At 45.2% G+C, this 20,868-nt stretch overlaps 1 protein-coding gene across 5 annotated transcripts in view; it reads left to right on the top strand.

The window, feature by feature from the left end:
- The first annotated feature begins 3,175 nt into the window (after nt 1–3,175).
- The window catches only part of MOB3B (MOB kinase activator 3B), a 108,389-nt gene continuing 90,696 nt past the window's right edge, over nt 3,176–20,868 (top strand). Inside the window, exons 1-2 of one of the 5 annotated variants that reach the window (XM_040580173.1) lie at nt 3,176–3,357; nt 6,367–6,454. The gene's annotated coding sequence lies outside the window, so the exon portion shown is untranslated. Of the gene's footprint in view, nt 3,358–3,704; nt 3,832–4,111; nt 4,343–6,366; nt 6,455–20,868 lie in introns of those variants that run through there. The other 4 variants (XM_040580178.1, XM_040580175.1, XM_040580176.1 and 1 more) reach the window with 4 other exon arrangements.

Below are 20,868 nucleotides of genomic sequence, written 5' to 3'. Positions count from 1 at the left end.
TGACATGAGAGCCTGCTATAAACTACTTTGGTGCAAAATCAGCTGGTCTGATCACCACTAATGATGGTGGCTGAGCTAAATGAAGGTGCCTTGTTTTTCAGTAAAATGGATGCAGTTTTGCAGGTGTTAATCATCATTAAATGGGAGGCAATAAGCGTCTGTGGACAGTAACTTTTTTAAATACCCCAACTGATTCCACCAGGCAGTATTTAGCAATGGCCTCCTTTAGCTTGGTTTAAGTTAATTCAGGGCCTTGACATAAAACTAAGTAAGAAAGTTTGATGCAGAATAGAGTAAAAATTATCTCCAAGTTTAAACTGGGTTTAACAAAGCCACAGCTTTTCTTGTAGACTCAAATCAAAGCCGTAAGTTGGCCACTTGAAAAAGGAAAGAGGATGAAACAGGTTACATGTTTCTGTTCTTCCCACTGTCCCCAGATGAAATTTGATTTTGCTAGCCAGTTTTGTAAAACTGATGGAGGGATACAAATCTCAAAGATGATCTGCTAAAGAGGCAATGTGAATTTAGTCATATCAGGTACAAATAACCCAAAACATTAAAAAAAACCCCAACCAAACCAGACAGAAAAGAGCCATGGGAAAATAACCCTTGTAAGCTTCACTTGCAAGTTCTTGGCTCTTTCAGAGCATCCAGGCACACTGAGCACCAAAGAGAGCAACATCATAACAGGTTGTTCCTGCTAGTTTGTTTGTGCTGCTATGATCTGCCCCATCTGTGTCCTCTCCATTCTGGATTCCCAACAGTGGAAGATACTCAGCGGTCCTCAAACATTTGGTGCTGAATTAATTTGCCTTTCAGTTTGCCCGTACTGACAACAATTAATATGAAGACCTGCCTTTTTTTTTTTTTTTTTTTCCTTTGTCTTTGTTTTATTGAGCTATGTATTTGTGTGGTAGGAAAAGACCCTTGACTTCAGTATCTTTGCTGTTTATGCTTAGAAAAATCAGGCAAACATGACTGAATCAATACTGGTTAAATTCTGCTAAAGTAAATCAACTGATTGGGTCCCAGTCCTGGTCTCCAGCTTCTCTCCCAGCAGCAAAGGAGCAACTTTCTTTCATCAAGTGTATGGTGAATGTGGCTGTAGTTCATCCTTTATGAGGGCTAGTCTGTCAGCAAAAATAAATTCTTCCAAGGCAAAGCTGGGGTTCTTGGTATGCTTTAATGAATATGAATCACAGAGAAGAGAATGCTGTCCTCAATGACACTGTCTGTCCTTGTTTGAGTGTAAGTAACAAAATGGATCTTGTCAACCACACCTACTGCATTTTTAAAACGTCTTTCTGTGCAGCATTTAGAGCGATGCAAACATCAAACTTTTGGGGACACTGGGACAATGGGAAGACTATTGTTTATATAGGTTGTTCAGTTGTTTTTAATAGGGAACTTGTCTGAAAATTGTTTTACTGTGTTACTGGGTTTTGATCTGGCATTTGTCTCAATAGTATGTTTAAGTCTTTCCAAACACTTTAGGAACTTTTGCGTGTGGCATTTTATCTTTCTTACCTACTCCTTCTTAGGGGTCTGATCCCACAAACTCTCTGTATACATATTTTACTGTTTTAAATTTCCTGCATAGGAATATGGGATATAGTAATGACAATGCCAAACCAGGCTGCAGCTCAGGAAAACTTGCCTGAAACCAAGGAATTGGTAATGACATAAAAAGCAGTTCCACCAGTGACAAAAACCTGCTCATTCTGTTATCAGAAAGATTATTTCTACTGCTATTTGCTCACATAGCTCTGTGAGAAACACCTAATGGCTGCCAAGCTAAAACTAAAAGTTTGTTTGAAAAATCTTCACTTCTCAGGCTGTTCTTGCTGTGCTTATGAAGGTACAAAGGTCACTTCTACTATCTTTATTTGCAAATGTTTGGAAAGAACAGTTAATCAGTCACAATACGGTATTTCCCCCAAGCAACTCAAGTCTCCCTCCCAGTCACAAACTGCCAGCACATTCTTTGTTACCCACTCACCTTTCCTTCTCCAGTTTGGCAGCCAATATTTCCTAAGCCCAGCTCTCACCTGAGATGCCATGGATTCAGCTTTTCCTTCAGTCCAGTTAAGGTTCTGCTTTGCCTCTGCCACATGGGAGCTGCTGCTGCACTCCATCTCCAGCTTGAAAAGAGACAGAAGCTGGGTCTTCTGTGAGGGCAGTGTTAGAGTCCATAGTAGGGAAAAAGAGGACGCCTTGCTTTGCCTTTCACAGTGGGAAGGGAGGCAATGCCGATCTTCAACAAACCTTGTTGATTTGTTGCAATCTTCTGCAATCTTCTGCAAACCTGTAAAGTGGGCAGCCCTCTTCCCCATGCCTTCTGAGATAGAGTTCCTTCAGAGGAGAGCCTTACCACCCACCAGGGTCATTTGTCGGTGCTTGCCATGCTGTTCTGTTCTCAGAAGAACACTTCCAGTTTTGCATGGTCCTTTGTCTTGCATCTGTGTTAGGCTGTATGTTTCCACATGGGTTTCTGCTGCTTGAGAAGAGGGGAGGCTGGTTTGTGTTCATTCAGTCTTCGTGAAAACATTTCCCGAACTCGCTCAGCATTGATGTTCAGTTTGAAACTTTTCCGCTTAAGAATAGTTTGGCATATAGCCATTTTATTTTGAGTTGGGTGGCACTGAAACGGGTCTCTGCTGTTACTATGTCATGTGTCATGTCCTGTCCCCTTTTTTGCCAGTGGAAAAGGTAGGTCGAATGGGAAGGTGTAAGACCCTGAAGTCTATGTTGACAGGAAAAAGAAAGCTTTATGTCCAAGCTATGTATATATACCCTCAGCTGGGAGAATGTGTTTTGCTGAGTATTTTTCTTCCCTACCAAAACAACTAGATCAATGTAAATACAAAGATGGATTTAGCTATACAAACAGTTGTGTGTCAGCCTACTGCCATGGACCCATGGATTAGACTAAGGGTCCCCAAACTGTTTAACCAGGGGCCGGCGCGGATGCAGTGGCAGGCAGCCATCTGCGGCTGCTTGGTTTCCCCCCCAGCCCCCGGCGGGGAGGGCAGGGGGGTCTGTAAATACCGGGGGCCGGTTGAGGACCCTGGGGGGCTGTAGTTTGAGGACCCCTGGATTAGATAAACCAGCTAAAGGGATCTTTGGTAAGACATTTACAAGATACAATGTATCTTATCCTCCAGCCCTGAGGGAAAAGACCACGGTCTTTGACCTCTGCTAACGTGGCAAAGCCGTACTGGTTTGGAGGGTAAACTCCTCTGGAGCGCTGTGTGGACGCGGAGCCCTATTGGGAAGGTCGTGGGGGCTGAGGTTTTCCTGCTGCTCGTTACAGGCTCCCCGACAGCTCGGCGTTCCGCGTCTGTTGCCTACACCGAGGTGAGTTTTCCACCAAGCTCTGCTAAACGCGGTGTAGGGTCAGGCCTCTCCCCGGTGGCCAAGGGCAAGCAGGCTGCGCCTCGGACGGGGCGGCAGGGGAGGGGGCTGCCGTGGCGTGCGCTGGGAGGCCTCGGGGCGCCCGGGTGCTGAGGGAGCCGCTGCCGGGTCCGCGCCCCCCGCCCCGCTCCAGCCAGGCGCGGTGTTCCCCTGCGGGTGGGCACCGCCATTTCGGCCGCTGCCGCCGCTGCCCGCTCCGCGCCCGCCAGGGGGCGGCCTCCGTCCAGGGCCGCACGGCGCGTGGGGGCCGCGCGGCGGGAGCCCGGAGCCGGCGGCGGGGCGGGCCGGGCCGGGCAGTGCCTTGCCGCCGCCGGGGCTCCTGGTGGGCGGCGGAGCCGCGCCGGGCCGTCGCGTCCCTTCCCTGGCCGCCCGGCGAGGAAGGCACCTGGGCGGGCGGCGGCCCTCGGAGGGGCGGAGGTAAGGCGGGAGCGGCGGGTCGGGTCGCTGCGCGTGAGCGGAGAGGCCGGTCCCGCCGCCCCACAAACTTGCGGCTGGGACGCGCTCCGGCCGCCCGCCCGTTCCCCGTCCCGCTCAGCCCGGATGGAGGCGCCCCCGCCGGCAGCCCCAGCTCCGCCCAGCGCAGCGGGGGGGGCCGCCCACACCTGCCGAACGCGGGGGCTCGGCCGGTGCCTGCCCTCGCCGGGGGGGTTCCCGCTCCCCCGCAGCCATCGCGCTTCCCCGGCCCGGGGCCTGCGCCTTGCGGGGGGTGGCGGGGGCGGCCGGAACCCCGCTCCCTGTCCCGGTCGAAACGGCAGGTGGGCACCGTGTGAGGGGATGGGGCAGGGCGGGCCGTGCCGGGGGCACTTGGCTCCCCTTGGCGCTGCGTAGGTACAGCAGCCGGCTGGCCCGGAGCCCGCGGAAAGGTGCATTTTCTTAATGGCTTTTCAAACGCACACACACAGACAGACCCCCGCTTCCCCCCCAAAAGGTAGGTCGCTGCGTGCTTTCCTCAGGGCTCCAGGGGTCTGCTCGGTCTTGCTGAGGGAGCTGCGGGCTCCGGCGACCAGCCGCGGCGCGGTGGGTGCGGAGCAGCCGGCAGGAGCGGGGCCGTGCGGCTTAGAGAGGAGGGGGCGACCAGTCGTCAGCCTCGCGTTTGGGTTGGCTCCCCCCACCCCATTTATTTAAACCCAGTATGGTGAACCCTTCCCAGCCCGCTTCTCCTGCCTTTCTGCACCGTACTCCGACGCGGGGAGGCGAGATCAGAGCCCAGCCTGTTGGTCATGTTGTACTTGTGTTGAGCAAAGGGATGGGAACCTCGGCACCCCGGGCTGGGAGTTTGTCTTTGGCATGACAAAAGCTGAGGACACAGCCTGTTAAAAACAGCAGTCTTGCTACAGTTATCTTAATGTTGGAGATGAAGTTAGTGTTTCCAGAAACCTGCCATGCAGCTGCTCTGCCAGGTCTTTCAGTTGTGCAGAAACAGGTTCGGGGTGCTAGATTTTGCTTTTAGTTTGCAAGGTTGCTCAGTGAAAAATGGTTTGAGTTAGACAACTTGTTCACTAGTGAAACACAAACACAGGATTTGAAATCTCTGCAAGTCTTTGCAGCATCGTGATGTGACAACATGATAGCTGGTCTCTCAGAGGCTGACACAGGGCTTGTTATGGAGAAATGAGTAATTGGCAGTGCAAGGATCAGCAAACCCTAGAGGTATCTACTGTTGGCTTAAAAGAGAACAGCTACAATGCAAACACTGAGTGGTCCTCATTGGCAAAGGCTCCTGGAGGCTCCTGCTTGCACCTGACTGACCCTGCAGATCATCTGTCTCTTCTGACAAGACTGTTGTCAACTGTCATTTGAAGATGTAGAGGCCTTCCTGCTCCCCCTTGATGGTCACGAACTGTTCTGGGGCTGGTTGTGGGCAGCTCTTGTAAACAAACTGTTCTGATTGATGCAGGGGTGTGTCCTAAACCAAGTTAGAGCAAGAACAGTTTACCTGTATGATTATCAGGTGGATAAAGGATGGTTGAGAGTCCTTCCAACCCCTGCTTAGATTGCAGTGATTTCTTATGTAGACAACAGGATTATTTCTATTCTCCAAGCCATTTAACTGTGTTTTTACACACAGATAATATTCATATATAATGAGGGATAGTCGTGAGAAAATCTTCCAGATATTCTTCTCAGACTGAAGAGTTTATGGGCCAGATACTCTGCAGTAGGTAGATGGAGAGCCTGTTTCCCCATCTTACACCATAGCAAAGCATGTTATTCAAGATTTGCAGACTTTTCTGAGTGGACCAACTTTTGTGACAGTTTTGCTTCTCCACTCTGTGGGGTAAAGAGCTTCCCTGGCACAAAAAAAAAAACCCAACCAAACAAAAAACCCAAAACAAAACAAAACAAAAAAACAAGGAGGAAGCTGCTTTTTTTGTAACAGAGAGTATGCACATCTCAAAGAGGGGATAGGGTAGAAAGAAGAGGAACACAAGGTACACAGGGTACAATCAAGCAATGCTGAGTTCCAGAAAGTGCTTAAAGAGCAGAAGGAGATGGATGCAGAATAATGGGATGTTGTTTGGCATCAAGCAGCTTGGAATGATGATTTAATGCTGTTTGCTGCAGTGTTGGTGTAGTAGCTGGTGCTATTTAGAGCTCATTAGTGAGTGATGTGAAACTTGGGACTGGACCAAATCACTTCAGCTCCTCTGCTGATATTTTTGTCACGATAAATTGTTGTCAACTGCCAGCAAAGTACTCAGCATTGTTTGAGATCCCTGAAGAAGGTACTTACTTACTGGAACAGAAACGAAGAGAAGCAGGGAGGGGCATGTGCCCTGGGAACATGGATCACAGAGTCATTTGGAATAGCAATTGTTTACAAATGTTACTGGAAAAATGGGGTACTGTTCTTTGTTTAGTATTCAGTCTTTATCATCAGGTAAACTGAGATCTCAGATGGAATAGTTTATAGGCAAAGCACAATGTTATTTTCATTTTTGTGTTTTACAGTATTATTTTAGGATTAGATGCTTCAGTAGTACCTTTGACGGATGAGTCTTCTGAGCGTCTTCTGAGCCAAGGACTTAAGCCTGTGCAGGTAAGATGGAGACAGAAAGCTAAAATGAGTAAGATATAACAGGAATTTTAAAGCTAACTACTGTACAATTAAATTTACTTCCAGAGAAATTGCCAGTTTACTACTGCATTAAGCTCTTTTGGTGGCAGGTAATTATCACATTAGTATGCTGAAGGAAAAAGGATTATGAATGAACTGCGGGTGTAGCTGAAGATCTAATAGTCAGTTGTACATGAAGTAACTGAGAGGCTCTTTTAAACGAGTTTGGACCAAATAATAGTAACAGAATGGGAGGTTTTGCTCACTGTTCTCCTGCGGTTGTTATGCAGTCTTGCTGTGACGCTCGCCTTTCTCTTTTGTGCTGGTTTTCATATGCAGTGGGTGTTCTTCCCTGCTTTATTTTAAATCTTTACCTTGAAACAGAAGTATGGATTTTGTTTGTTTGTTTTGTTTGGATAATTTTCTGTTGGTCTAGTGACCTCAGGAAAAGGTTCAAGAAGTGTTAGAGCAGGACAAGAATGTGAGATTGAAAAGTGGGAAAAGGAGGAAGAGAGGGTGTAGAACTGGGTCACCCTGTCTTGTGAACTGTAACTTTAGTTTGATTTACTCCAAAAAGATAAAAAGGCTCTTAGGCTAATCAAATAGTTTCATGGGAACACATTAAGAGCAGGGGATCCTTCAGTCAAGACTTCACAAGTTCTGTTTGATTTACTTCAAAGTATCTGCTGCTTTTGCTGTTGTGGGTGCTTCCTTACCACACAAGTACAATCAGAAAAAAAAATAATTCTACTTTTGTGTGAAGATTGAACATACCCTCATGTTACCGAAAGATGCAGGTTTTTAATCCAGGACTGTAGTAAATTCTGTGGCTAGTAACGTGCAGTATATTTAGGTACGTGGTAGTAGAGAACCTCTCCCCTCTCAAAAGCAAGTCTTTCCCCCCTGTGGTGTATGCATTGGTTTGGGATGTTTGTTTTTGTTATTTTACACTTATTCCCACTTTGGGTGTACAAAAAATAATTATAATTATGCAGCTTTGAAGTTTTAAAACAAATACTAGCAGACAGATGAGTGCAGTGGGGGCTGCTGAGCAGTGGGGAGAGCCCAGGGGAGCTCAGAGACCTCCGGCACCAGGCACCTGTACCGGGGCGGCTGACGAGGCGTGTGTGGGGCAGGGGGGCAGGGGGGTGCAGCACTGAGGGAGGGGCATCACGCTGGCCTGGCAGAGCGGCTTGAAGTGCATGTCGTCCGACAGCCAGGAGCTGCTTTCCGGCTGCGGTGCAGGCCAGGGACCTCATCCTGCCTGACCCTCGTGGCAGAATGGTGGGCGCACTGAGAGCCAAGGCTGCAGCTTCAGCTGGGGGTCTGCACCATCTGCCGCGGCAGTGGCCAGTGCCTCTACCTACATGGAGCTGCTGAAGGGAGAGGCCACAGTGCAGACCTTCAGGCTTCAGGGTGTGTGTAGACCTTTCTCCTGAGGCAGGGACGGGCAGCAGGCCAGCCTGCAGAAGGTATGCCCAGGTGGAGGAGCTCCTGCAGCAGGTGGCTGAGTTGCAGGAGACGGTGAGAAGGCTGCATAGCATCAGGGAGGCCGAGAAAAAGTTAGATAGCTGCTTCCGAGCGCAGCCTGCAGTGGACCTGCAGCCACACAGCCAAAAAATCCCCCACCAGCGCACCAGGGGTGAGGGGTGGGGGCAATAATGCAGAAGAGTGGAAGATAGTAACAGCAAGGACCTGCAGGAGAAAGACACTACCTCTGAAGCCTGAGGAGCCCCTGCAGAGCTGCTTTGCTGCTCTGCCAACTGAAAAGGAGAAAACTTCAGAAAACATGCTGGAGCTGAGTAATGCACCCCAGTCTGCCTGTTGTATAACAACCAGCGCAATTAAGAAAAAATGGCAGGTGACAGCAGTAGGTGATTCTTTTGAGAGGTACGGAGGAACCTATTTGCTGCAAGGTGTGCTGCTGACCAGGGGCTTGTATCAGGGATGTTACGAGAGACTAACAAACTTCATACAGCCCACTGACGATTATCCAGTTGTTGTTTCACATGGGCACCAATGATGCAGTCAGGAACAGTCTTAGGAGCATCAAGAAGGGTTACAAAGCCTTGGGAGTGGCAGTAAGAGACTCTGGAGCACAGATTGTTTTTTCATCTGTCCTCCTACTCAAAGGGAAAAGGTTTGAAAGGGCCAGCCGAATCTGGCAAATCAACAATTGGCTGTGGGACTGGTGCCACAGCCAGGAGTTTGTCTGCTTAGACCATGGAACTGCCTTTGAGAAATCTGGTCTTCTGGGGGCTGATGGGGTTCATCTGACAGAGAAAGGGAAGAACATCTTTGGTCAAAGGCTTGCCAAGCTGGTGAAAGGGCTTTAACTACAGTTGCAGAAGAAGAACCTCAATCCATCCCATTCCTATCAGTTTAGTGCCAATGCCAGCAAGAGATGCCTAGAGCCTGGAGAGGGATCAGAGGGCATCAGGAGAGTACCTGCAGAGCAGCACAAGGGATTCCAGCTGCTCCAGCCAGTAAGTCATCGTTCATTGAGGGCCAAACTTAAATGTCTGTATGCAAACACACGTAGCATGAGGAATAAATGAGAGGCACTAGAGACATGTGCACGGCTGCAGAGCAACAATCTGACGGGCATCACAGAGACATGGTGGGATGACTCTTATGACTGGAATGTTGGGATGGAAGGTTACAAGCTCTTTAGGAAGGATGGGCAGGGGGAGAGAGGAGGGGGTGTCATCCTCTATGTAAGCAACCAGCTGGACTGCATGGAGCTCTGCCTGAGGATGGATGGGGAGCCAACTGAGAGTTTATGGGTCAGGTTTAAAAGGAGGACAGGGACAGGTGACATAGTGGAGGTCTGCTGCAGGCCACTCGACCAGGAAGATGGAACAGATGAAGCCCCCTGTAGGCAGAGAGGAGCTGCCTCATATTCACAAGCCCTGGTCTTCATGGGGGACTTCAGCCACCCCAAGATCTGTTGGAGGGACAACGCAGCAGGGCATAGGTAATCCAGAAGGTTCTTGGAATGCATTGATGATAACTTCCTTTTCCAAGTGACAGAGGAGTCAATGAGGAGAGGTGCTGTGCTGGACCTTCTTCTCACCAACAAGGAGGGACTGACGGGGAGTGTGAAGCTTAAGGGCAGCCTTGGTTGCAGTGACCATGAAATGGTGGAGCTGAAGATCCTTAGGACAGTGAGGACAGCAGCAAGATTGCTGCCCTGGACTTCATGGTGTCTGCTTGGTAAAGTACTGTGGGATTGAGCCCTGGAGGGAAGATGTGCCCAAGAAAGCTGGTTAATGTTCAAGGATCACCTCCTTCAAGCTCTGGAGCAGTGAGTCCGACAAAGAAGAAGTTGGGCAAAAACTCTGGGGGACCTGCATGGTTGAACAAAGAGCTCTTGGACAATAAAACATAAAAAGGAAGCCTTCAGGGGGTGAAAGCAAGGACAGGTAGCCTGGGAAGAATACAGAGAAACCATCTGAGCAGCCAGGGAACAGGTTAGGAAAGCTAAAGCCCTGACAGACTTAAATCTGGCCAGGGACATTAAGGGCAACAAGAAAAGTCTCTATAGGTACATCAGTGATAAAAGGAAGACTAGAGAAAATGTGGGCTGTCTCTGGAAGGAAATGGGAGACCTGGTTACTTGGTACATGGAGAAGGCTGAGGTACTCAGATGACTTTTTTTGCCTTGGTGTTTGCCTGCAAATGCTCTAGCCACACTGCCTGAATCACAAAAGGCAAAGGCAGGGAGTGGGAGAGTGAAGAACCCACTGCAGGAGAAAATGAGGTTCAAGACCATCTGAGGAACATGGAGTTGCACAAGTCCATGGGACCTAATGAGATAGGTCCGCAAGTCCTGACGGAACTGGTGGATGAAGTGGCTAAGCCACTATCCATTGTATTTGGGAAGTTGTGTCAGTCTAGTAAAGTTCCCATGGACTGGAAAAGGGGAAACATAACCCTCATTTTTAAAAAGGGAAATAAGGAAGATCTGGGGAAACTAGAGGCCAGTTACTCTCACCTCTGAGTCCAGCAAGAAAATGGAGGAGATCCTTCTGGAAACAATGTTAAGGCACATGGAAAATAAGGAGGTGACTCATGACAGCTCACACAGCTTCACTAAGGGCAAACTGTGCCTGACAAATTTGGTGGCCTTCTGTGACAGGTTACAGTGTTGACAGATGAGGGAAGAGAGACTGATGTCATCTACCTGGACTTGTGCGAAGCTTTTGGTACTGTTCTGCACAACATCCCTGTCTATAAAGTGGAGAGACATGGATTTGATGGGTGGACCACTTGATAAATAAGGAATAGGCTGGATGGTTGCACTCAAAAGAGATGTCCAAGTGGAGACTGGTGATGAGTGGCCTTCCTCAGGTGTCCATATTGGGACCAGTGCTGTTCAGCATCTTTGTTGGTGACACGGACATTGGGATCGAGTGCACCCTTCTTTGCCAGTGACAGCAAGCTGAGTGGTGTGGTTAACATGCTGTAAGGGAAAGGATGCCCTCCAGAGGGACCTTGACAGGCCTGGCAAGGAGCCCTGTGTGAACTTCATGAAGTTCAGCAAGGCCAAGTGCAAGGTCCTGCACCTGGGCTGGGGCAGCCCCCAGAATCGATACAGGCTGGGCTGAGAATGGATTGAGAGCAGCCCTGAGGAGAAGGACCTGCGGGTGCTGGTGGACAAAAAGCTCAATATGGCCCAACAATGTACACTTGCAGCCCAGAAAGTCAACCAAATCCTGGGCTGCGTCAACTTAAGCGTGGCCAGCAAGTAGGTTGAGGGAGGTGATTCTCGCCCTCTACTTGGCTTTTGTGAGACCCTACCTGGAATACTGTGTGCAGCTCTGGGGACGCCAACATAAGAAGGACATGGACCTGTTGGAGCGAGTCCAGAGGAGGTCAGTGAGGATGGTCCGAGGGCTGGAGCACCTCTCCTGTGAGGACAGGCTGAGAGAGCTGGGATTGTTCAGCCCGGGAAAGTGAAAGCTCTGGGGAGACCTTATAGCAGCCTCCCAGTACCTAAAGGGGGCCTGCAAGAAAGCTGGAGAGGGACTTTTTACTAGGGCCTGTAGTGAGGGCTGAGGGGTAACGGTTCTAAACTAGACGACAGTAGATTTAATTAGGTATTAGGAAGAAACTCTTTACCGTGAGAGTGGTGAGGCGCTGGCACTGGTTGCCCAGAGCAGCTGTGGATGCCCCATCCCTGGCAGTGCTCAAGGCCAGGCTGGATGGGGCTGGGAGCAACCTGGTCTAGTGGAAGGTGTCCCTGCCCATGGCAGGGGGTTGGAACTAGGTGATCTTTAAGGTCCCTTCCAACCCAAACTGTTCTATGATTCTATGCTCCTTATTAGGAGTTAACACTGAATTCCAGACAGGAAATGTGAAAGTAATGTCTACAATAACTTCTTTTTTCTTTTATAAGATATAATTAACTTGTAAAAGCAAAGATTTTTTTGCAGAAAGCTAGCATAGGCAGTTTTTAAACACCTGTTCCCTATAAAGGCTTAGCTGACACCAGTTATCAATTAAGTTCACTTGGGTACCCCAAATTATCACCTAATGAGTGTATGGCTTTACAACCCCTCTTGTTTCTCCCTTTCAAAAAAACCCACTGTATCTTGAAATGTGAGTCACAATTGATAATAAAGCATGTATGAGTTAATAGTCATTCATGAAAGTACCTCCCCAGAAGAGCAGATGAAGGAAGTGAATATTTCCACACTGTGTGGAAATGGGCTTTTGCTCATGGTGTTGTCATTATCTAACCAAAATATGCTGTGATCCCGTGAAGGATTGATGTAATCTAGTAGGATCTGTAAGGCTGTGTCCAGTCATATCTGCTGAAGTCTGTGCTGACTCTTGGCTTTTCAGAAACTGAAATCCAAGTGCAGATTTTAGCAAAGAGAAGTACATCCACTGTAGGTATAGGTACGTAGATACAACCTGACATCATCTTGCATTATGCAGAGGGAAACCTCAAGTTCATGGGCTTCAGCTCAGCAACTTCCTTAAGCTGGGTATGCAAAATTGGGCTATATTAATTCCCCACAGTAACTATATATTAAAAGCAGCAAATAAAAAAAAAATAATTTCAGAATGAAATATGCTTGAACGTATTTTGCAGCCATCAAACATCACTATGATGTCAATGTAGTTGCAAAGTGTTTAACAAAACAGATTGATTAATGAGGTTGTTGGGAATTTAACATAGACTATGTATGAAATCGATCTTATGTTCCCTATACAACCAGATAAAAAGCTGAACTTTTACGCTGGTGACTGAAAGTAGACTTACATTCAGGATTCAGAAATCCATTCTTTCCTCCTCATTTCTGTAAGATAGGAGCACATGAGAGTAAAGTGGGTGGGCCTGATCTCTTTAGCTTGAAGTCTAATTTAGATGCTTAAAATTAGGCAGTTGTAAGTATCTTGGTTTTGTCAATAATAATACCATTCCATTAGGATCACAACATGCAGAATTCATTTTTGTCGTTGTGCCCCGTCCCATCCCCCCCCTTGTATCCCCCCCAAGTGGGAAAGAATTTTGAGATATGTATTCCATTTAAACAAAGGAAAGACGTGGGACTGAGGTGGCTGTCCAGCCCTCAAACTTCTCAGGGGAGATGTTGAGATTCTTTTATCAGGTAATGGTAGCAGCACATCGAATTTTTCCTCTTTAGACTATTCCCTTTTTCTTCCCCAGTCCTGTATAGGCACAGGAATATTTTAACTCTTTTCCTTTTACATTCCAGTTCCAGACTTTCCATTTATGATAAACATATTTTAGGAATCAGATATGCTTAGAAATCTGTGGTGGGAAAAAATCCGTGTCAGAACTCATCCAGTCCTCTAACACATAGGGAGCAGTATGAGATCGAAGGTATTCAAGGTCACTTGGGTAGCAGTTAAACTGAGGAAGGTGATGACTTGAAGCACTGCTTGGCTCACTGTATAAGAGAGAGAAAGGTGGGAGAGGAGTAGAAGAAATTTTAACATCTATGTCCATATGGTAAATATTTTCCAATTAATGTTATCTGCTTATGAATTTAAAGCAGATAGAACTGATACATATTGTGAACCAACAATACCCAACTGAAATCCATATTGCAGTTATTGAATATGCTGCAGTTATTAAATACACTATACAGAAAAATGGGGTTTATGTCCCCAGATATAGATGTAAGTGTACTTGCAAAATAACAATCAAGGCTGGGAATTTACTTTCTAGCTCAGAAGGTCTACCCATCATTATTTTTAAGTTTAAAGAGGTCCAAGTCATGTTAAATTCTTGTCTGTTTTGTAAATTAAATCTTTGTAGTGTACAAAACTCTAGGAAGGTCCATCTTCCTTATGCATGCCTGTACCTTCTACTTTTTTTCTGTATTAGTGAAGTAATGCAAAAGTAAAATCTATGCAGTATCCAAATGCAAGAATTTCAGGTCATAAAACAATTGGCATATTCCATGGAAAGACCAAAAAATGTTTTTATATAGTGCAAAGAGAGAATACAGAGGAGCAATATCCACTTTTTTCTGAAAGAGCTTACATTCTATAGAAGAAGTGAAACCAAGTGCCCCCTTCACTTGAGCTCTACATGTTTAACTTAGAGCACTGAATGCTTTTTAAAACAAGCCCCAGTTACCAATTTGAAAATTATTAAAATGTGGAAATTAAAAACCTATCAAAAAGGGGAAAATTATCAGACTCCTACAAAGAATCAAAAAATAGAAGATGTTACCTATTTATGATGTGTGATTTTTCATAAGACTGTCAAAAATTATAAGGCTTGTTCTCAGTTCCATTTGGACTGCTTCCCAGGAGCAGTGGCTGTATTGCTTATCTTTTAGGAAATTGGTGATTCTTTGGAAATACTTTTTCACGCTGAAGGTAGTGCTTTTTAGGATCCATGTTTGAAAGGTGTTTCTTGCTTTTGATTGCTCTTCTGATAAGCATATCTCTAATTCTTCAATTTGCTGATGAATTCCATTTTGGAATATCTCAGTCTTGCTTATATTCCAAGCACCAACAGGAAGATTTTTGCTAAATAGTTGGAAGATCTGTTGGAGGAACTCATAGATGATCATTTTGACATTCTTCTGTGTGATATTGGTAATCTCCATGGGGAATCTGAAACCAGTTGTTTCGCTGAGGCATTGCTGAGAAAAACAGCCACCCATTTTGCACAAAAAGTTAATGTTGTGGTAATTCATTTTGAATCCCTGGAAAAGGCAAACTGGATGCGAGATTTGAATGTACAATGCCAATGTAACACAAACTTGTAGCAAACTTCTCTGAACCAAGATGGTCATACTGATGAAGTAGTCAGCACTACTTGCCTTGCTTTGTTGCAGATCTGTAAACTTGCAGTTTCTTGATTGTCTTGTCTGTGTTCACATGCTTCTTCTTCATGTCTGAATTTATTTCCTCTGTATGACATGCTATGTATTACTCATTTTGTAGGAATTGCATTTTTATCAACTGCCAAGGTTTGTTTATTTCAAACAGTTGCAAAGGTTTCTTATTTCTGCTTTGACTGTATTTAATTGAAAAAAGTGTGAGTGAGTCAATCTGATCAGTCAGAGGACATGGACAGAATAGCAGGTTAGAATCTGGTAAGGACATTCCATCTTCTCATATTCTTACTGGAACAGGCAGTCTTGAGATTTTATTTATATGCTTAAGTTGACAAAGACTGTGAAAAGAATCACATCCTCAGCTAACAGGTATGCACTTTAAGTAAGATGTAATTTTATTGATTTAAAAACAAATGTCTTTTCCAGTAGGATGGATTGTTTTGTTTGTGGAGTGGCTTAAATTTTATTAGCAAAATAACCCTGTTGTTGACACAAGCATTGACTCACCAGGGGCATACATTGCTATCACTATGTTGGCAAAAAAGGGAGTATATAGAGTTCTTAAGACACATGCCTTGTCTCCAAAATCTATGATAGTTTGCCGCTCAGAGAGGCTTTCTTTTACTTCATCACTTGATGAATCAGCCTAAATTTTTAGAACTGTAAAGGAAAGCTTGCTTTTATGTAACAAAGAGGAATTCCTTACAGTTCAGAGTAAGTAAACTTGTGTTCTGAAGCTTCCTCCTGTGTGAAGGCAAGCTCTCAAGGAGACTGAGTTACTTGCGTTGGTAGCAAAATGTCCTGTCTTTAGGACCACCCTGATCAGTGTAATGCCAGAACATGTCTCCCAGTATCTGGCCAGTGTACTCTGAATATCACGTCTTTGGGGTAGCTTGTAGTAGGACTGCAGGTAGCTACCAGCATGTTAATTATAAGTGCCCAAAACAGTCGCAGCCTTTTGTGATGACAGTTCTGAGGTAGTGCTACATAAGCACTGTGGCTTGAAATTAAAGTGCTTGGTTGGTTCCTGAATATACATAACAAAGTGCCATGTTTCTGGGTACTGCTGGCTTCTCAGCCCTTTCGACTGGTTCCTGTAGTCACAATATGAGAACTCACTGGTGATTGAAGGCTGGGTTACAAGGCGTTCTTTTCTTGTGTTCAAATATTGCTAAATCTATATGTGAACAAAAGTGATTTGGTCACTGAAGTGTACAGCTTAGAAAACCAGGGGACATGCCCTTAATGTAATTCAGCCCTCATGATTACAGGGATATTTGAAAAAGAATATGGAAGATGTTGAAGCTCAGGAATGTTCGATGTAAGCAGCAAAGGAACTCTTGGATGCTCTTAAGATTAGAAACTATTTTGTTTTTAAAAAAATTCCTATTGATGCTTGGGAAGACCTGTTATAATGTGACAGACTGAAAGATTGCTATGGATAAGCAGTTTCTTTAGCAAGCAATGGGATGACTTCAGCAGCTATACAGCAGGACGTTACTAATATATTAATGCTCCTGTGATTATTATTCTTGTTTTGCTACTGCTGATGCTAATGCTATAGTAATATTGTGGTATTGTCATGGATGATCTACACACAGAGATCTTCAGAGAAGTTAATTTATGAATGAAATTGCTGGGAGAATGGTTTAATGTTTGAAAGACTGGACTGAGAATCAAGAGGTCTGTGTTAGATTTAATGCATGGATTTGCCACATATATCTTTTGGTGAGGCAATGAATTACTTCCTCTTTCAGTTTTTATTTTTTTTTAAAGGCAGGATTATTAGGTTTCCCTGGCTTTTTGTTTGCTGTATCTGTTTGTATTCCTTAACACATGTAAGTTATGTATGACTTGTAGTGTGTAAGGGGTCTAAACTTAGTTGGAGGTGTTGCCTTTGTTGTATATTTTTTAATTTTTTTTTAAAATCTGTGCTCATATCAAAATGATTTAAACTAAACTGTTATTAGCATGTAGTGTTAACATGTTGTGTTAAGAAGATCAGAATAGCTAGTTGAAATTTAGTGTAATAAAAGGTTACTGGAGCCTGTAGAAGAAGGATAACTATGAGTTCTCCTGAAATTACATTTGTTACAAAAGTTCCCAGGGCATACAATGCATTTACTAGTGATTACACACAGTTTGAAGCAGCAGCAAATACCTTTCTCAGACATTTTTTATATCGATACAAAGTTAGTGTTAAAAAGAGCAGTAGAACATTTCTTTTTTAACTCAGGAGGCTGTAGTGTCATAAAATTCTGGTTTTAATAGATTAGATTGAGCAGAATAAAAATAAGTAGCAGATTGAATCAGACCCTGATGCATGGCTGGAGTGCATAGTGAGAAATTAGCAGAAATGGGTGCATTCAAGGCATCATATGAGAATGAATCACATCAGCTTCATGTCTAGGTTACAGCTAGGTAATTGCATTAATAATGTGGGTTTTTTATCAGAGAGATCAGAGTCTGTTCCAAAAGCTTCACCATTGGGAACATGGTTTTAATGTCTGGCCATGGTTCTGATAGTTTAGTCCAGTATTAAATGCTAATTTACCTCACCTTTAACTTGGCTCACTTTGCAGTAAAGATCTCAGGACAAAATTTCAATTTGGTGTACATATGCATGGTTCTGTTGCATTAAATGGAAAAACATTGATTCAAAGCAGGCGAGGACCTGTCCTTTCGTCTACTAAAGTGACATGAACAGCTTAGTCCTGCATGGCAAAGCTGGATATGATTCACTATTAAACAGTTTTATTCTATTTGTACGCTGGAGAGCAGAGTCACATCCCCAGTCATTCCTTGTTTTCCTTCCATTATGATTTCATAAGTGATCCATGACCTATTTGGATGATGGGAAAAAATACTAAAATTTCAAGGGGAGATTAAGCAATAATTAAGAATCATTTAGCTGCTGTTGGAGAAATGGAAGAATTTTTCTTTTCTCAAAAAAAGGGAGAAAAAAAAAAAGTCAATAAGGGAAAGGCTGCTCACAGTCGCTTCTAGGTGGGATGATTGTATGTGGTGAAGGAGACAGCATCTTCATTGTGGAAGAACCTTTTGCATGATTAGAAATCAAAAGACCTGTTGGCTTTGTGCTGCTTATCTAGGGACAAGTAAGGATGATTGCTTCCCGGGGAAGCTGAGTTGTCTCTGCACAATACTGTAACTCCCCTGCTTTGAGGACATCTGCTTTACCCAAATGAAAAGTACTATCTTCAAAGTTAAAACTCTCCTTTCTTGAAAACACAGAGAGGAAGAATAGATATACGTGTTCTACCTTCTGCTGCAAACCATCTTCCCTGAGACCAGTCTTCTCACACTGACCCTTTCTTAATGCATTACTGACTGTTGCTGCAAAAATGGAAATACTTTCCCTGTGGGAATGAGAAGAATGGTTTGAATCAGCAGGAGGTATGAATCTATGCTTTTGATTCAGTGCTTCATGTTTTTCTAAGCTTTGCATTGCATTCTTTCCTCTTTAACACCTCCTTGGAGTTTGTTCAAGGGACCTAGAATCACTGAAGAACCATTTTTTCTCTGGTGAGGTAGAATTATTTTGTTTTAAAATAATAATAATTAAAAATATAATTCCATTACAGATGTTGTCTGTTACAACAGTGAGAAGTTGTTGAAGTGAGAGCTTCAAAATTTCTTGTTGTACTCACACTGGCTGTTGTGCTTCAGTGAAGGCTGAAGAACGTTTCTTGGACTGTGGATCCCATTTTGTGCCAAAGCAGCTGAGGGCATGAAAATTTTGTGGCTCAGGTGGGACCCGAAAACAGAATTCTGAGGTTAAATCTGAAGCAACAGCTCTAGTACAAAGGTCTAAGAGTCAACTGGATGGAACTGAGATCCCAGATCTGAATTCACCTAGGAGATATGGGGGCTCAGTGTCTTTTCGTTTTCCTGTATTTTAACTACATCATTACAAGACAGAAATACTGTTACAACCTGCCTCGGAAGTGTTACAAAGCTTTACCCAGGCTCTGTGTCAAGGTTGTCTAGTGGAAGTATTGTGACATGGCTGAGGCCTGATAAATGCAAAGCAGTTCTGAATCCAGATGACCTCAGAATCTCAGATTTCTGAGAGAGACACTACTTCTGGATTGTCTTTGTTTCACTCAGTATTGCCCAGTTTGCTTGCTTAAAAAGTGATGGTGACAAAATCTGTTGGTTTAAATGATAAAATATGGTGTGCACCCCACACTGTAATGCAGAGAAACACTGGCAGGTGGGGGAGCCTGAAAAACACTAACCCCAGCTGCTTCCATCACAGGTCATAGCCCAACAAACCTCCACCTCCATAAACCCAGAGGAGTGCAGGGGCACACTGGCAAGCAGGACCCCAAATTAAAGACTCAGAGGAAGGCCCCCTTCCAGGATTGTCCTGGGGGAGCCTCGCTGCCATGGCTTGGGAGAGAAACATCAAGATGAGTCAGTGCTGGACCACCTTACAAACTTCCTTGGGGTTTGTCCTGATTTCAGCAGGGATAGAGTTAATTTTCTTCTTGAGTAGCTGGTGCAGTGCTGGGTTTTGGATGTGGTGTGAGAGCAGTGTTAGTAACACACTAATGTCTTTAGTTGTTGCCGGGGGATGTTTCTACTAAGTCGAGGACTTTTCACTTTCTCAGGCCCTGCCAGTGAGAGGGCTGGAGGGGGTACAGGAAACTGGGAGGGGACACAGCCAGGGCAGGTGACCTGAACTGGCCAAGAGGTGTTCCATACATGGGACATCACACTCAGTATATAAACTGGGGGGGGGCGGGGGGGGGCTGGCCAGGTCCTGGGATCGCTGCTGGGGGCCTGGCAGGGCATGGATCAGTGGGTGGTGAGCAGTTGGGTTGTGCATCACTTGGGCTTTATGTCTCCCTTCCCTTTGGATTTTATTCCTTTCCCTTCTTCCTTGTCATTATAATTGTTGTTGTTGTTATTATTATTATTATTTATTTTATTTTAGTTCAATTATTAAATTATTCTTACCTTAACCCTCGAGTTTTACATTCCTGTCTGATTTTCCTACCCATCTCTCTGGGGATGGGGGAGTGGGTGAGCAGCTGTGTGGTACTTAGGTACTGTCTGCAGTTAAAACAGAACAGGGTTGCTGCCTAGAGGTAGGGGACACATTATGGGATGCACAGGAAAAGCATTTCAGGATTTTGTAGGACCTGTTATGGGGTGCTTAGGGGAAGAACCAAAGGCAGAGAAAAGGATGGATCTGGGCGTTTTGGGAAGGAACAAGCATCTGAAAATAGACCAATGAAGGGATAAAAAGATCTGGTCATGTATAAACATCAGCTGTTTATATTTCTCTGGTCTACATTTCTTTGGTCATGTCCTGTGCCTGAACATCAGTATGTCCTGTGTTCTTAATAAACTCCACTTCTAAGTATTTTCCTTGGTGAGGGACTGTATTCTGTAGAGGTGTGTGAGTATGGGGTCTAAGTACTAACATCTAGAGTCACACCACAGGTTGGAAGACCCATGTGTCTTTGGTACCAGCAACAGGAGGGACCAGAATAAGTGAATTTATGTGCCAGCAGCTGGACTGGGATGAGGGGTCAGAGAACTGTGTGTCTGCTGTGTCAGTGACTGCAGCAAGTGAGGGTATGTGATAGAGCATGTGAGTGCTGGAGAGTGTCAATCTAGACTATCCAGTGAGTGGTTAGTGTGATCTGAGGGCCATGTCCGTCTCTGCCTCTGAGGATGACACCACAGAACGGTCTGGATATTTGGGGGAACCAAGGCAGACTTGGTCATCTGCTGTGGAGATGTTTGTATGTGTGTGCGCACACATGTGCGAGGGGGTCTGTTCCAGCAAGTGAAGTGGCGCTGAAGACCTGGTGGCCCATAAGTCCAGGTGTCAGGATCCAGAGACAGCTACAGGGCAGATGTGTCTGAGCCCAGCTGCTGGAGGGATTCACTTTGTACATGTGTACACATATGTATCCCCACCAGCAGACCTTGCCCTGCTCAGCAAGAGAGGGTAACAGGAGGAAGCTGTTGGTATTCATGTGACTGTTCTGTGTGTCTGCCTGTGTCGATCTGGCTATGTGTGTGTGT

Source organism: Falco naumanni, chromosome Z (genome assembly GCF_017639655.2).
Source record: "Falco naumanni isolate bFalNau1 chromosome Z, bFalNau1.pat, whole genome shotgun sequence".
Classification (NCBI taxonomy): Eukaryota; Metazoa; Chordata; class Aves; order Falconiformes; family Falconidae; genus Falco; species Falco naumanni.
This window is presented reverse-complemented; position numbering and strand designations above follow the sequence as displayed.